The sequence below is a fragment of the Colias philodice genome, chromosome 28 (assembly GCF_061535455.1).
Source record: "Colias philodice isolate Cphi_HAF_F1 chromosome 28, ilColPhil1 Martin Lab GWU primary, whole genome shotgun sequence".
Classification (NCBI taxonomy): domain Eukaryota; kingdom Metazoa; phylum Arthropoda; class Insecta; order Lepidoptera; family Pieridae; genus Colias; species Colias philodice.
Genome location: NC_143113.1, coordinates 780385 through 797495, shown reverse-complemented (window position 1 = coordinate 797495; position 17111 = coordinate 780385). Strand labels below are relative to the sequence as shown.

Below are 17111 nucleotides of genomic sequence, written 5' to 3'. Positions count from 1 at the left end.
AGTTTTTCAGGAAAAATCACTCGCGCTTCGCGCTCGTGATTTTTTAACCTTGACTAAAAACTTGCCTCCTTCATTTGTTTGCAACGAACCTATCAGAAAATACCCGATAATTTTGAAGCTCTTGTGGTATTATAAGTGACAATTTATATTAAGTCACGACTGGGGCTTATTTTTTTTAACTAAGCCAGCAGTAAATCACTACATAGTATAAAACAAAGTCGCTTTCTCAGTTTATTTGTATGCTTAAATCTTTAAAACTACGCAACGGATTGTGATGCGGTTTTTTTAATAGATAGAGTGATTGAAGAGCAAGGTTTTAGTATATAATTTATTAGGTTTTAGACAAAGCGGACGAAGCCGCGGGCGGTAAGCTAGTATCTCTATATAGTTACATAATTCTCGTTTCACAATATTAGTTACCGCATACCCCTACGAAACGGCTGGACCGATTCTCTTGAGATTTGTGTGTATAGTAGATCTGAGAATCAGCCAACATCTATTTTTCATATCCTGATAAAAGTATTTTAAAATAAATCTAATTTTGATAAAAAAAACACTAAAAAGTGCATTCCATTACAGACAGTCTCTCATAAACTTGAAAATAATCAATAAAAAGCTGTATAAAATAATTACCTAAGCTGTCCCATCTGAAAGCAACAAGTAACCGTAACCGTCTGTAACCGTGCCCGCCTGTATACATTTGAATAACTGATCAATGCGGGTAGTATTATGTGGATAAGATATTAAATGAAGGGGAAAGATTTTAAAGTGAAACTTTTATTACATCGTCTCAAACTTTTTGGTCTGTGTAGCGCATGTCGCGTGACGGTCGAACCGTACGATAATTATCGTACAAATACGATAATTTTGTGCCTAAGTTTTGCCATTTTTTTTTTCTTGTTTTTATGTGTTGCGATGCTTTAAAATTACGCTTTTACGGCTGAACTTGTCTCTTATTTTGATTATATCTAACAGAGTATATTATATTTTATACATAATATCATCATAATTCGATAAAGGTACAAAGCTAAAAAGAAACTTTTTATTTGTTACTAAGTCGATCTAAGCAGATTTAATAGAAAAACTTGTATTCATATTTATATTAAATCCCACCAAAAACATAAATGTAAAAATGGGAGCGAAGTTCAATCGTTGACTTAATTGCCGTAAAAAGAATTGAGATCTAAATGTGTGCCAAGTTCTGTATAGACAGTCCAGAAATTGATTTACAAAGATGTATAAAATTCTTAAGAGAGCTGAAAACTCAATTACTCCCAGAACAATGTTTATTCAAAATATGACTTTTTAATTTAAATAATATAATTATTTACACAAAGCAAACAACTAATGACCTATTGAAGCTCATATTTGACCAGGCTAGTTTTTACCTTATATTTATCCATATATCTTCTCAAATTGATGTTATTGATTGTAAAGTACCTATATGAAGAAAGAAGATGAATTATAAAGTAAAACGCGGGTACGACTAGTCTTCTTATATATAAAAATGAATCGCAAAATGTGTTGGTAAGCGCATAACTCGAGAACGGCTGAACCGATTTCGATAATTCTTTTTTTAATATATTCCTTGAAGTACGAGGATGGTTCTTATGTAGAGAAAACGTAAACAAGTACCACGGGCGAAGCCGGGGCGGACCACTAGTTTAATATTTTTCATTAAAATTTCTTCGCCATATTTCAATTTTCAATTCTTCAAGTCTTATCCATAATAAGATAGCCATCTAAATCTGTATAAAAATGAACATTTGTATCTCGAAGTTTGTATTTAAATTGTCACTAATCCACGCTTATTGTTATATTATTTTCTTCTTACTTCAAAGCAACTTCAAAGTATTTTATATATTAAACTAGATTTCCGCCCGCGGCTTCGCCCGCGTTTTCAAAGAAAAACCCGCATAGTTCCCGTTCCCGTGGGATTTCCGGGATAAAACCTATCCTATGTGTTAATCCAAGTTACCCTCTATATGTGTGCTAAATTTCATTGTAATCGGTTCAGTAGTTTTTACGTGAAAGAGTAACAAACATCCATACATCCATACATCCATACAAACTTTCGCCTTTATAATAGTAATTAAGATCTTAAATAATGTCTTATGCAAGGAAGAAAGAAGATAATAGTGTAGTTTAAATCTGTATTAATGTTTTTGTGTTAAATATTGTGTCCATGTATTAAAATTATTTTTTTATTTAAGCAAAAACGTCTTTAAAAATCTAGATTCATTATACAGCCGAGCACGAAAAATGATTGTATATTAACTACTCGAGCAGTCGAGAAATGAATCTAGTAGTAAGCTAGTCTTATAATTTTGTACTAAAAGATGAATCTATAATTTGCTACAAACTTTATTAGTAAACAGATATTTAGTGTAGCTGTGTGTAGGGAGATGAAAATAAAGAATGCAGTCAATAGAAATTATATACTTATTCATCTAAGTTACATAAAAATATAATACTTTAATTTACTAACTACTAGACGTGGGTCGGTGGCGCGAGACGGGACAACTGGGGGCGACGCTATGTGAATGTGCGACGCGACCGAAAAGCCTGCGTCAGCACAGCGCCAACAGATAGAATGACATACCTACATGAAGACAAAGATTCAGATGAATATATTGGAACAGGTATAGGTATCTACAGCTACAGGTACATACAGATCAGATTAATAATAAAGATAACTCTTAATATCTTACTCAATAACATTGAAGTATCAGAGAAAAAACTTTCAAACAGAAAAATAAGACTACAATATTAACACGATAGGATTAAATTGAATTTACAAAATATTGTATCAAATTAAATGACTCGTTTCCATTGTCTTGCCGTATCGTAAACTATTTTTATATAATCAGCTTTCGTGTAATTTATTGAAGTGAAACTTCTTTATCGGGGTTGGAAAAAAATTTAGTGTAACATTTTTTCGTTACGCGTGACATTTTCCCGTTACGCGCCATCTTTTTCTTATCCCTACCACGCGTGATTCGACGTAATTCTGTAAAGTTGCATATAGGAAATTATTTTTTGAAAAATAAGGCCATAAAGAAGTTTTACTTCTTACGAGTGTACACACACATTTTTTTTATTTTAAATTTATTTGGTCAACCAACATTTGTTTACAGTGATTCTTACAATATAAATATTACATGTAACAAAATATGTTCTTGCAAAAAAGTAATAATTAAAGGTTAACACAGCATGCGCCCTCTAAACAGTTTTACGTTACATTTATTTAGTAAGAATTTCTTAGCAGCTAAGAGTAAATAAATATAACTTTAGGATATTCTGATTAACGCTACACAGCCTACACTGCTATTAGTATCAAATCTAAAGATTTCTTCTTCACGTTTTCCAAACATCGAGACAGTTTTCCGATCTATATACCCTATATTCTAAAAAAACTAACTGTAGGTATACAACTACAAAAGTATATAAAATTAAAAACATTACTTAAAAACTATTAAATAATATTTTTTTTTCTCGCAATCTAAGATGTAAATATAAAATATACTAATTAGCGATACACTGCCATAAATATCAAACTTAAGCGTTTTTTCTTCATGAATTCCAAAAATCAACAGAGCTTTTCTACCTATGTATCTTATTATTGTTTTAAACTAGCTGTGCCCCGCAATTTCACCCGCATTGTTCCGCTCCTGTTGGTCTTAGCGTGATGATAGCCTTCCTCAATAAATGGGCTATCTAACACCGAAATAATTTTTCAAATCGGACCAGTAGTTCCTGAGATTAGCGCGTTCAAACAAACAAACTCTTCAGCTTTATAATATGAGTATAGATTAGTTGATGTATTCAAAAATAAAAATGAAAAGACAAAAAATAATTAAGAAAAAAGCCGTGTTACAATGGAATCCCACCTCGATGCACAGATACAGCACGCTGCCGCCATTTTGAAAATCATTTCCCGCGCTAACTGCTGTCATCTGTCAAACGACGAAATACAAACATGGCCGCTGCATGCATATACAATGTTTTATAATGTGATATTGTAGACTTTTAAACATTTTACCTGGTTAAGAACGTGTCTATGGTTGGAAACAATGAATAAGATTGTATCTATGATGTTAAAAAAACTGCTATTATCTATGATCGGTGTACTTTACGCTCTACAGCGCTCTACGCCGTAGAGCGTAATGTCTAAGTAGAGTCTACGGCAAAACTGGGTAGGTAGTATTATTTTTTATGCAACCTACGTGAATTTGCATTTAAATGTAATATCTTAGATACTGCTATAGAAATAATAATGGTTTATTTATTTGATGATATATGTATAGCCTATAAATAGCCTTCCTCGATCAAATCTAACACCGAAAGAATTTTTCAAATCGGGCCAGTAGTTCCTAAGATTAGCGCGTTCAAACAAACAAACTCTTCAGCTTTATAATATTTGTATAGATTATACCTAAGTATTACAAAATATATAAATTCACTCTCTTTCTAGCTCTAATATACTAAAATACAATTCAAAATTTACACGTAACTGAAAATCCATTATCAAAAGATATCAAACAAAACTGTGAAACGGAACGCAACCGGAAGTGTCCTCCGCCGCATCTCCGGTCAACGGTTAAATTTGAATTTCGAACAGTTATCGCATTCGATGTCTGGACTTTGTTGTGAGCGGTCGTCTCTGCGGAAATTAATTTTGTTTACAATACGAGTTTCTGTTTTCGATTTTGCATTGTTTTTATCGATCGAGCGGAATTTTGAATGCATAGAGACGTTATTTTTAATACTAGCTTTCCGCCCGCGGCTTCGCCCGCTTTGTCTAAAACCTAATAAATTATATACTAAAACCTTCCTCTTGAACAACTCTTTAAAAAACCGCATCAAAATCCGTTGCGTAGTTTCAAAGATTTAAGTAGACATAGGGACAGAGAAAGCGACTTTGTTTTATACTATGTAGTGATAAACTGGACATGATACAATAATATTTCTATTTATTATAAGTATAGACCTCTTTTATATAATTTTATATAAATACTTACATAGATAATAGACATTTATTCATTTTTATATTATAGAGATATTCAACCTTCTGTGCAAAATCATAAACAAAGTTACATTAACTTGAATACACACATGACAATCAAATACTGTTCAATTGTTTAACTTAACAATAACTTAACGCTATTAACAGTATAACTTGAACAATAACTTGGTTATCAACTTGACGTGTACCCATATCAAGTAATCAGTGATATCAAAATATATATTTTGGTTAAAATGGCGCTAATTCTATCGTGGCATATTCCGACTGTCATATGACTTGTAGATGTAATTTTAAGATTGTATATTCACTATATGAATTTATATCCTACAATATTATAAATGCGAAAGTTCGTATGTTTGTTTGTTTATTACTCTTTCATGAAAAAACTGCTGGACTGATTTTCATGAAAAGCACGCACATAGAGGGTAACTTGGATTAACACGGATAGTTTTTTTCCCGAAAATTCCTTTGACTACGCGGGCGAAGCTGCGGACGAAAAGCTAGTGTATACATAAAATTGTTTAGCTTTAACATGGTAGGCACTAAAACAAAGTAAAATCTTATTGTTTTTTTTTATTTACATTATTTTGACTGTTTGTACATTATCGTACCCAATCAAAGTCTAGGCATAGTTACATCTGGAATTTATAAGAAAGACGAAAATTGCAAAATTTTCACCATTAGGTATACCTCAAAAACGGCTAAACCGATTTTAATGATTCTTATTTTCTTGTCTAGCCTCCTTCTAACTGCAATAATATATCTACATATTAACAATATTTTTGTTTTCATTATATCTACGCAACTTATTAATAATACCTTATTCCACATCAATTACAATTACAAAAAATTACTCCCAACATTGACCAAGCTGGCCCAAGCATCCCCACATTGGCCCACTCTGGCCCAACCATCGGAAGCTGGCAAGTGTCGCCTGGGGCGAAAACAATACGAACTTTAACAATAAGGTGGAAATTAAATTCATCGGTAGAAACGTACGGTGTTTTGTTCGATCCATACTAGTTGTTGTTTGTGGTTTTGTCTGTTTATCAGCTTGATTTTAGTAAAATGAGTACGTAAAATCGAATGTTGTTTAAGATGACGGTTATGCTGGCTTCAATCGAGATAGGAAGTAAATAAAATATAGTCTGTAGCGTATTACAGATATAGTTTTAATATTTAAATTATTTTTTAATCGTTTGTGCAGTTTTTAGTTTTTGCATCAACAAAAAATCTCTCCTCTTTTACAGATATATAATTTTTAAACAAACAAACATGTTATTTATTTCGTTCAATTGAACTTTTAATTCCAATATAAATAGGAGGATACCAAACATCTCACCTAACACACTTACTCTGAAATTAAATAATAAATTTGTCATGAAAACTACAGTACTGATTTTGATAAAATTTCACAAGTCGATAAGTAGAAATATAAAATCATATAGGCTTAGTTACCATCCTAATATAATTCGATAAAATCCGTCTACTGAAACTAGCTTGAAAATTAAATAAATTAATACAATATGTGCCCAAGTTCTAAGTTTAAGTTATCACTTAAAGACAATACAGCATAACTTATTCGACTTGTATTGTTACTTAATGAATAAACCAATGTTTGATGTGTGTATACTTTGAATACAAGTGTAAGTTGCGACTTCGCTCGTTTTCATTACTTGTACAATTGAAAAAATATGATAAGCAAGTAAGTACTGATTTGATTTATTTTAAAATTATTATTTTTCTTATAGAATTATCGAAACCTTGTCAAGTAGTTCCAGATATTTTCATTCACAAACTTAATGCAATTTTATCATGTCGATAACACTAACGACTTAATAAACTTTTAATATAAGAAATAAAAATGGATGGATCGGAAAAATGAAATATTAATTTAAGAAAGCGATGCTTAAATAATATATATCCATACTAATATTATAAATGCGAAAGTAACTCTGTCTGTCTGTCTGTTACTCAATCACGCCTAAACTACTGAACCAATTTGCATGAAATTTGGTATAGAGATATTTTGATACCCGAGAAAGGACATAGGATAGGTTTTATCCCGGAAATCCTACGGGAACGGGCTTTTCTTTGAAAACGCGGGCGAAGCCGCGGGCGGAAAGCTAGTTATCCATAAAACCTGATAATATGTCGTACATACAATTATTTAACAATTTAATGAATAGCCAGTAGGCAGATAATGAAACTTCTGATTTCACCAGTTGCCTTGCATTTTAAATATATCGAACTAATATAAAACAATCTTTCGACCGTAGATAAAACATAGCTATACTTTTCACCCCGTATTTGCGTAAGGTACGTCGGTTTATTGTGTTGATGTTAAACAATGGACAGAGGGTCAGATATTGACGTTTTTAGTACTTATTTATAGCCTAATGTTTTCCAGCTGTAAGAATAGAAAAGAATTTTTGTGTTTTTGTAAACCAAGAAAGTATTTAAAACGATTTTGAAAATTATACAGATTTATTAATAAATCGACATCTATCTTAATAATAAGTATATTTTATACTTATCAACTAACAAAATTAGTGAAATGAATTAAAAATTATTTTACCTTGCTTACCAAAAAGAAATCTACATTAGTATTCTATTATTTATTATACTTAAGCTTTTTTAAATATCATTTTATTCGGACAAAACCAAAAATAAATGGAGCATATTTGTCACTCAGGAAAAACGTAGCTTTCTGTTTATTAAAATATTAGCTGCGCCCCGCCGTTTCACCCGCATTGCTCCGCTCCTGTTGGTCTTAGCGTGATTATATGTATACAGCCTTATTTGATAAATGGACTATCTAACACAAAAATAATTTTGCAAATCGGACCAGTAGTTTCTGAGATTAGCGCGTTCAAACAAACCAACAAACTGTTCAGTTTTATAATATTAGTATAGATATGTTTTAAATCGGTCAAGTAGTTTTTGTGTTTCGTTTAAAAAATCGGATACACAAATCTTTTCCTTTACAATGTAAGATATCTAAAGATAAATATATATCAAACTAGCGGTCCGCCCCGACTTCGCCCGTGGTACATGTTTACGTTTTCTCTACATAAGAACCATCCTCGTACTTCAAAATTCAAAAAAAGAATTATCGAAATCGGTTCAGCTGTTCTCGAGTTATGCGCTTACCAACACATTTTGCGATTCATTTTTACATAGAAGATTAAGGGTTGATAATTTTATAGGCAATCTATTAGAATAGAAATACATTTATTCCCAAAAATGATACAGTACATTAGATTAGATACAGTTTATCTTATTGTTGCAGGTAAAACGCAGAAAATTGACTGTCTGATACAGCTTGCATTCGATATTGTCTGTTTTGATAGTAATATTTTAGTTTTCGTTTACTTTTTAACCAAAGGGGTTTGGGTACTATGGGCTAGTGGCGTCGTGGTGAACTTTCGCGGCCAGTGATGATACTTGGATATTTAAAAGAGCAATATATTGCGTATATAAGCGTTGATATACATCGTTTTGATTAGAATTCTTAAATAAATAAAGGAGAAACCTAAAAAACTCCGAAAAAGCTTATAATAAATCATCGAGATTCTAGGTAAATGAATAATACAAAACCAAATATCTCTGTTCCTAATACGTTTCGAGTTTTGTGTCCTTAATAAACTCAAAACTCAAACTCAAACATTCATTTATTCAATTAGACTACTATTTAGTAGCACTTTCGAATCGTCATTACATGAGTATTTTTAACATTTACCACCGATTCGGAAAGCAGTATCTATGGAGAAGAATCGGCAAGAAACTCCATAGTTGCTCTTTTAAATTATGTCAATATTACATAATATGTAACTTATAAGTATCTAACTACATAATATATCATAATATGCCAAAGAACTGTCCTGTGGTTTTTACGCGATAACCCTCCATGGGTCTTTATCGTCCATATATTCCTGAATACTGTAGTACGCTCTCTGAACTAGTACATTTTTTATATAAGTTTTAAATTTAGAACTACTAAACTCTTTAATATTGTGAGGAATTCTATTATATAAGCGTATACCTTGACCCATAAATGAATTTTTAACTTTAGCTAATCGGAAAAATGGCATTTCAATTCTATTCCTGTTCCTTGTGCCATAATCGTGTCTATCTCCTACTCTTGTGTGTAAGTCGGAGCTTTTGTGTACATGCAAAATATTATTAAATATATACTGTGATGGTACAGTAAGGTTACCAGTATTCTTAAAATGATCTCTTAGTGAGTCCCGAGCACGTAAATTATATATAGAGCGAATGGCTCTTTTCTGTAAGATAAATATAGTTTCTATATCTGCAGCCCTGCCCCACAGTAGAATTCCATAGGACATAATGCTATGAAAGTAGCTGAAATAAACCAATCTAGCTGTATCTTCATCGGTGAGATGCCTTATTTTTCGGACTGCATATGCAGCTGAACTGAGCTTACCTGCAGCGGTGTTGACATGGGCTCCCCACTGTAGTTTCTCGTCCAATATATTGCTCTTTTAAAATATCCAAGTTTCATCACTGGCCGCGAAAGTTCATCACGAGGCCAACTTTACCCAAACCCCTTTAACATAAAATGAAAGTATCATTGCTACGTCATACATAATTGTAAAACGTGTAAAATTCAGAGCAATACTTTATAATGTTCGTATGTATGTTTGTCAACACATCAACATGATTCCCAGAATGTGTCTGATTTTCATGAAATGTTTCTTTCATAAAGTCAAATCAAAAATACAAGAATTACAACAATATCAAATAAAAAAATCAAAATATGAAAGAATAGAAAGCCTGTCAATGTCATATCAAAATCAAAATAATAATGAATATACTTTGAATTGTGAGCTTTGAATGCTATTATGTTACATAAAAAATAATAATATTAAATGTGCCATTTTTTCGACTTTTGGACGTGGAGAATAACATCATGTGCAATATCTATTTTTTTCATTATAATCGGATTCATATTTGGCCCATTCCAGACTGTTATGTACTTTACAAGTAAATTATATTTAATCTATTACCTAATATAATAAATACTAGCTGTACCCCGCGGTTTTACCCGCAGTGCTCAGCTCCTGATGGCCTTAGGGTGATGAAATATAGCCTATAGACTGTTAGAATTTTCATGTAAAATTTTAACTAAACCTACTTTTCGTTTCGTTTTCATAGTTTAACCCGGACATACACACAGACAAACATGCAATACTTCTAAAAACTATATTTTTAGCTTCTATAGGTATCAATGGTAAATCACGACCCAAGAATTCTTAAAAAAATATTCAAAGTACAGTTTTGACTTAACTACGATTTTACTTTAAATTCCCTTTAAACATTTTTTTCGTATTTAAAGTGCCTTTATATAATTAACTAGCGGTCCGCCCCGGCTTCGCCCGTGGTACATGTTTACGTTTTCTCTACATAAGAACCATCCTCATACTTCAAGGAATATAATAAAAAAAGAATTATCGAAATCGGTTCAGCCGTTCTCGAGTTATGCGCTTACCAACACATTTTGCGATTCATTTTTATATATAAGAAGATTTGTTGTTACTAAAACAATTTTTTTTAGTATTTGATATTTTTGGTTTTACGGCATTCAAATCCTACTAATATTATAAATGCGTGTGTGTGTTTTTTGTTACTCTTTCACGCAAATACTACTAAACCGATTACAATGAAATTTAGCACACATATAGAGGGTAACTTGGATTAAGACATAGGATAGGTTTCATCCCGGAAATCGGGAACGGGAACTATGCGGGTTTTTCTTTGAAAACGCGGGCGAAGCCGCGGGCAGCTAGTGCTTTATAAATATAAATTTATAAAGAATACCGAGTCCCGAGTCCCGCCTCATGATCGAATTTTGTCTATTCTTTATAAATTCATACCTTTTTTTATTTCAGGTCAAAATCAAGAAATCTCAAAACTACTGCAGAAGGAATTTACTCTTGCCTTACTTCTCTGGTCTTTGGTAGCGTTTATGTGGTTTTTATTAATATCAAATATAGGGTAACGGCACCAGTGGTCAGCCTCATAACAGCTTTTTGAAGTTTTGACCATTGCCATTTCTACAACAATCGTCGAATAAAAAAACGTTCAACATGTATGGATTTATTGTTTATTGTAGTTTCGAATCAGCGTTTATCAAAAACAATAATTCTCTTAGTAAAATATATAATTAATTTTAAACAAAAAATGGCCCAGTGTCCCAGTGAACAGCCTCTAAAAACCAATAAACAGCCTTGTTGAACCCAGTGTTCAGCCTTTAGTAAGTATAACTAATTATGAGATCAAAATAAACAATGTTATATCAAAATCAACTATATTAATCACATTTTTATAGCAACGATTCACTTAGCACAAAAAAATGTATATCGCACACAATACAAATATTATTTTAAACATACTATTACAATCTCTTTGTGTCTTCTTATTTTCTAGGTACTTCTTATTATTTATCATAAAAACAGCAATAATTCTTTTTAAAGAAATCAGCGATATTAGTTTATAATATTATTGATGTATCTATAATCCACAATATATATAATTATAATCAACCACAGGAGGATCTCTTTCGGAGGATTTCTCTGGAGGATACTGTTGTCTTGGCGGCATTTTTAGCTAGAAAAAAAGGGAACAATAATAACTTTTGGATATGAAAACACATAATACAATTATTTCAGGTAAAACTTAACTAACATGAAGTATTACTTATAGATTTAAACATAAACATTCGAATTTATACTTCAAATATTATTTCAATAACATCGTGGCTGAATACTGGATCATTGAGACCACAGATTGAGACCCAGTGGTCAGCCGCTTGAAAAAAATATTTTGAAATGCGGCTGACCACTGGGTTTTCTAACAATTAGGAATAAACCCAGTAATCAGCCCCAGGGGCTGTCCATTGGATCTTTCATAAAAAATCAGTATCCAATGGTCAGCCCCTCAAATTTTTAAGTAAAAAAACAATATTTTTTATCAAATTTCACAAAATTAAATGCTCTAAGTAATCTATAAAGTTATTATCTATAAAACACAATCACATTTCATACTAAAATATGTTATTTCTCACCTTTCAAAAGAGCACCACATGAAACAAAAAATATTGCAGACATGACACTTCTGCTCTTGTCGGCGGACAGCACCTGTACGAACGTGTTTACTTCTCTCCCCTGACCCCCTGCTGCTCCTATCGCGTGATGCATGAACCAATAACGAAACAGAGCTTCTATTAAGGTGCGCGTGATTTGGTTATTTTGATTACAGCGATATTTATGGCCAATAAACAACGCAATAGGCTGATCACTGGTGCCTGGCTGACCACTGGTGCCGTTACCCTACTTCTTTTTATAGCAGTTTGCAATAAATATTATAAATTAATAAATGTATATGTTATTTTAATAATTATTCATTTATTTGCATCGATATTATTATCTCTTTATTTTGTTGTTTATTGTTCAGTTTTCGATCGAAGCTGTTTTAATCATAGTAATTCTAAAAACGATATGGGAACATCTTTTATTGTTTTTGTAATTGATTTAGTTTATGTTGGAGTGTGGTCTGTATTGTTATTTGCTGTGTGTAATTATAAATTATCTTTATTATGAGTTTTTGTTTTATTTTGGACCAAGGATCTCCTCGAATATAAATTTAGCACTTGGTTAAGTGGTAGCTTTCGTATGGATTTTAAAAGCGCAGTTTTTGAGTTAAACTGTAACAATACAGCAATTAAATACCTTGAATACATTATTCATTTAATATAGATCTATATGGCCCTTTACACCGTAATATGATAAACCGTGAATATTTTCGAAGATATTACAGATCCGGCCGGCCGCCATTGCACCCGTGCGAAGCCGGGGCGGGTCGCTAGTAATTTATATTTGTAATGAAGCCTACAAGTGTGTTTCATTATTAATTTGTCTTTGTCTTTTACATGCCAAATTAAAAACGATGGTAAGTACTCATTTTAATTGCGTTTTTAAGAGAATGAGATTCATCGAGAAAACTTAACAAATAACCTGTCACTTATTATGGCTTGCATTGCAACTTTATTTAAGAGTATGGGTAAATATAAATAAGTAAGTATTTTCTTCAATTCGATTTTACACACCTCTTACATTTAGAAATAAAATACTTTTTACAAAACGAAATTTTTAATTTCTAATCAATAACTTGCTTAAAGCGACCCACCCACTCAGTGGCCACTCGTAACAACGCTTACCCTTGAGTGACAGCGCATTTTTAATTCATCATGCGAACGGGCCATTAACAGCTATAATGAAATTGTTTCAACCGTTTAACAGATTTTAACGGACATACAGACAAATGAGTGAACTCTTCATTACATGAGTACAGTCAGGTAGAAATGTGGCTATTTATCCGAATTTAAAATAGGTGTGTAATGTTAGTTTAAGAATGACATTAAACTTATAAATAGTGAGATAAATGTTGTTGCAAATATGTTATACACTGAAGTTTAGAATCGTCATTTTTAGATGTTACGAGTTTGAAAGAATTAATTCTTAAACCAGCTAAATATTACTATAAAAATATATTAAAAACGGCAATCAAACTACTTACCTGTTACGTGGACAGTGGACACGTCAAAAGCGATGAACCAATTTTGATTAAATTAAATATGTAAAAAAGGTCAAAGCATTTATTGTGCAAGAAAGTAGGTATGTCCATTATCAATTTGGACCTTGAATAAGTGTTGTACCAATTATTTATTATTATTTATTATTTTCACAAATGATACAACATTATATCATTATGAAAAATTGAAGAGCCATCAAGTTCTCTTCTAACAACTTAAAATAGCAATAAAAATTAATAATTCAATTCCATTCCACTTTTCATCACAACTGTACCCGGTGTATGCGAAAAATGCTCATCAAGCAACTCTGTACAGTTGCGCACAAAAACGATAACTGCAACTGTACAGTCGGGAACACACTCATTAACTTTGAGCAAAAAATATGCAAACAAACATTGAGTACAGTCGCGGAGAAAATTGGTTGTGATATTTTAATTATTTTTGAAGTGAAACATGTTTAGGCGCGTTGAGAGTAAAATTTCGAGGTCACGTCCGCGTCATGGCAATCATGTATGTTTGAATCTTGCCAATGAAGTTTCACGTCTGACACGTGTGCTCGGCTCACACGCTATTTTTTTATTTTTGTTGTAAAGGTCGTTAAAAAAGATAGTATAATTTTATGCCTCTTTATTTTTATAGTGAAAAATATTTCCCTTTTAATTTAGTTTTTTGTATTATTTGTAATTTTGTGTTCAACTAAATTTATTCTGCTATTTAACCGTTTCAAATTCGTCAAATTATTGTATTGAAAATGTCTAAATATCTTTTTCTCAAAAGAAAACACTATTTGTCACCCCTGTCTTCGTTCGCGTGTCACACTGTCATCGAATAAATGTGTCTTATAGCAATTCTATTACATTTAAACTAATAAAGAAGAAATATTTGATTCTTTGTTTGTTTGTTACGATATAGCTCCAAAAAATATTCTACCGATTTTAATAATTATTTTACCAGTAAAAAGCATATTTATCGAGTCATTTAAACCCGGGCAAAACCAGGGCAAGTAATTAGATTATAATGTCAATTCGTTTTTAATAGGACTAGAAGATATAGGCTTTGGTAATGGTATACTATTTTTTATTTTTGTTATAACTTTCACTGCATTGTATAAAAAAGTCGCTTCCCGCGTCTGTCCTAAAGTATGTATGTATGTATGCTTCGATCTTTAAAACTATACAACGAGTTTTGATACCGTTTTTTTTAATAGATAGTGTAATTCTTGAGGATGGTTTAAACTTTAAATAATAAGTTAAGTTTTATACAAAGCGGACAAAGCCGCGAGCGGAAAGATAGTTTCAAATAAAACACACAGATATCAAAACCTTCATAATATTAGCTTACATTAAGCATTTTTCGCATGTATGTACTTAAAAAAATCACACATCTGTAATTGCTCTAACTCATATGGGAGTAAGTTTTTTAATAATAGCCCGTAAGTATTTTGAAAATGGCTGAAATGGTATTTAAGAATTTAGAAATTTCAAGCGTTAAAATGTAGCATTCATTAATTGCATTGTTTGTTTGTATAGGTATATCTTATTACTATTAAATGGATATATCTTTGACGACGCGGTTGGCGCAGTGGTAAAGTAACTGCCTACTGAGCCGACGGTTCCGAGTTCGATCCCCGGTCAGGGCAAATATTTGTGTGATGAACTCAATTATTTGTTCTTGGGTCTGGGTGTTATTATCTATATATATGTATTTATTAAATATTATATTTATCGTCGCCTAGTACCCACAACACAAGCCTTAATTGAGCTTACTGTGGGACTAGGTCGATTTGTGTAATAATGTCCTATAATATTTATTTATTATTATTTATTTTATCTTTTCAGTAGGGTAAGTTTTTGTAAAGAAAGCTAGGTAGTATATCAATAACTAGCTGTGCCGCGCGGTTTCACCCGCATTGCTCCGCTCCCGATGGTCTTAGCGTGATGATACTAGAACTACTGGTCTGTTTTGAAAAATTATTTCGGTGTTATATATCGAGGAATGAAAAAATATCGTCTCGCTATATAGCGGAGCACTGCAGGTAAAACCGTGGGGCACAGCTAGTCCATACTAATATTATAAATGCGAAAGTAACTCTGTCTGTCTGTCTGTTACTCAATCACGCTTTAACTACTGAACCAATTTGCATGAAATTTGGTATAGAGATATTTTGATACCCGAGAAAGGACATAGGATAGGTTTTATCCCGGAAATCCTACGGGAACGGGTTTTTCTTTGAAAACGCGGGCGAAGTCGCGGGCGGAAAGCTAGTAGGTATTATATATTTTCCAAAATACTGACGAAATATTAAATTTTTCCGCAAAATATTGACATTATCTCATTACAAGGGGATCAAGCAAATTGGATTAACAGCAAAATTGTTAAAATATTACCCAATTAATTATACTCTTTAATATTTGCTAATTTAATTATTTTTCACTCAATTTTTACGCGAATTAGGAAGTATATTAAAAACTGGAGCAAATATTCTGTTTAGTTATTTCAAGCCTGCATAAGAAAAACAAAAACCTATGTTTTATGGTGATTATAGTATACCTACTTCTCTGATTGGTAGAACAATTTGATGACATTAAACAATTTATTAGCAACTAGTGGTCCGCCCCGGCTTCGCCCGTCGTACATATTTCGCAATAAAAGGTAGCCTATGTCCTTTCTCGGGTATCAAAATATCTCCATACCAAATTTCATGCAAATTGGTTCAGTAGTTTAGGCGTGATTGAGTAACAGACAGACAGACAGAGTTACTTTCGCATTTATAATATTAGTATGGATGTTAATTTAAAAAAATAAGTCATAGACCATAGTTAACTTAATATAAAAAACATAGTTAATCTAAAAAAGGGTTTCTTTTTCCCTTAAATACTTCTCGCTAACAAAGTTGCGAATATAATATGTAGATTTATATAAGATTTGGTAAAATTTATTTAATTTGAATTTATGTGGCGGATTTCTGTACATATATGTTTGTATTTTTACTGTGTTAAGACTTAAACATCTAACTGCAGGTCAAACATATAATTTTTGAAGTGAAACTTTTCTATCGGGGTTGGAAACAAATTTAGTGTAACATTTTTTCGTTACGCGTGACATTTTTCCGTTACGCGCCATCTTTTTCTTATCCCTACCACGCGTGATTCGACGTATTTCTGTAAAGTTGCATATAGTAAATTATTTTTTGAAAAATAAGGTCATATAGAAGTTTTACTTCTCACGTGTTAACTAGTACACGCACACATTTTTTTTCGTAGTACCTATTTGATTTAATTATGCAATTAAAAATATGAAAACTGAAAAGCTCATTTTTATAATTCTACTAGCTTTCCGCCCGCGGCTTCGCCCGCGTTTTCAAAGAAAAACCCGTTCCCGTAGGATTTCCGGGATTAAACCTATCCTATGTCCTCTCTCGGGTATCAAAATATCTCCATACCAAATTTCATGCAAATTGGTTCAGTA

General features: G+C 32.0%; 2 long non-coding RNA genes across 2 annotated transcripts in view; one reads left to right on the top strand and one right to left on the bottom strand.

The window, feature by feature from the left end:
* The first annotated feature begins 3661 nt into the window (after window positions 1–3661).
* LOC149476152 (uncharacterized) overlaps window positions 3662–17111 on the top strand; it is a 35348-nt gene continuing 21898 nt past the window's right edge. The window contains exon 1 of the long non-coding RNA XR_016317880.1: window positions 3662–3821. This is a non-coding gene — a long non-coding RNA (uncharacterized LOC149476152). The remainder of the gene's footprint in view (window positions 3822–17111) is intronic.
* LOC149476153 (uncharacterized) lies at window positions 11143–12388 on the bottom strand. The gene is made up of 2 exons (XR_016317851.1): window positions 12117–12388; window positions 11143–11659 (listed from the first exon to the last, which is right to left on the bottom strand). It is a non-coding gene; the product is annotated as an uncharacterized LOC149476153 (long non-coding RNA).